The sequence below is a fragment of the Moschus berezovskii genome, chromosome 14, assembly GCF_049115385.1.
Source record: "Moschus berezovskii isolate FMDL1 chromosome 14, NW_MosBer_1.0, whole genome shotgun sequence".
Classification (NCBI taxonomy): Eukaryota; Metazoa; Chordata; class Mammalia; order Artiodactyla; family Moschidae; genus Moschus; species Moschus berezovskii.
Genome location: NC_142473.1, coordinates 14,472,278 through 14,473,986, shown reverse-complemented (window position 1 = coordinate 14,473,986; position 1,709 = coordinate 14,472,278).

Here is a 1,709-nt window from a genome sequence, read left to right as displayed (position 1 = left end):
ACACAGTTGGCTATGTAATACTATACCATAATAAGTTTATAATACTTCTCACACAAATAATACATAAAAACAAATACAAAATGTAGAGAAACCATTTTTAATCTTACTATACAATATCTTGAAAAGTACAGTAGTACAGTACAATAGCTTGCATACTGTGGCTGGCATTTCACTCAACATGCATCTGTTAAGTCATTCAAGTTGTTGTAAGTATCAATAGTAAGGCAAGAAGTGTTACTGACTGGACAAATAAGCGGTGGTAGAGAAGGTGATAGAGCTGAAGGATTGTCACTAATAGGAGATGGAGGGCAAGCTCCAATTTCACTCGCCTCTGATGTTGATAACACAGATTCTGATTCCTTGCTGAATTCAATCCTACCTATCCTTTTGAAAAAAGTGACCCAGTGATGTCTGGGTAATAGCTTTTGTTTCTTGTCATAGATGACACAGTACACTGGATTGCATTCTGAACAGCCGCTGAAACCTTCTTCTACCATTCTTTACTTGGTTCCTCTTCCTCAGAAACTAACAGTGCTTTGTCAAATAAAGAAAATCCCCTTTCCATTTCCTTCATCATGAATTTCTTTGGTTCTTCGGGTACTTTTCCCTCTTGTCTCTCTTCATTCTTCCTCTGGGCCTCCAATTCCATCATGTCTTCATTAGTAAGTTCCTCGTGTTGAACAGCAAGGAGTTCAATGTTGTTATCCTCTTGGAGTTCTAGCTTGAAACAAACACTGTACTATTGTACTCTATACAGTACTGTACAGTGAAGTACACAAAGCACAACCTCTTGTAGAGGATGCTTACACATGACAGTGTGAAATAGACATGTGAACAAACTCACTTGAATGGACATGCTAAGGCCCATTCACATCTTTGTAAGTTCACAACTTGAAGATTCATATATAGGGAACTTACTGTAGACTCTGGAAACAGCTCAAATGTCTTCAGTGGGTAAATGGCTATCCAAAGTGCACATCAATACAATGGAACACTACTCAGTAGTACAAAGGAACATTCTATTGATACTTACAACAACCTGAATATCTCTTAAGGGCTACACACTGAGTGTAACAAGCCAGTTTTACAAGGTTGCATGCCATTTCATTCATATCATATATCTTGGAAAGACACCACTAATAGTGATGCAGCATAAATCAGTGGTTGCTATGGTTTCTTGTTATTATTGTTTAGTCACTCAGTTGTGTCTGACTCTTCTGCAACCCTCTTGACAGTAGCCCACCAGGTTCCTCCATCCATGGGATTTCCCAGGCAAGAATACCAGAGTGGGTTACTAATTCCTTCTCTAGGGGATCTTCCCAACCCAGAGATTGAACCCACATTCCCTGAATTGGCAGGAGGATCCTTTACCACTGAGTCACAAGAGAAGCTCTGGTGCTAGAGTTAGGAGTTAGGAAAATGTGTGACTTTAGTGGAATAGCATGAAAGAGTTTTGGTGGGTAATGGAACACCTCTTCATCCTGAGTGTGATGGTGTTGCATGAATCTGTTTGTGTGTTAACATTCATAGAGCTGAATCATCAAGCAACATCAATTTTACTCTAAACTTCTTTTTAAGTGTAGTAAAGCACGGGAGAAACATAAATGAGAGATCTAAACCCCCAAAATAGTGAATGGTGATATACATTTTGAAACTTAATGTAGTTTTCCTGACGAAAATGTTACACACCTCAGCATTAATAAAATTTA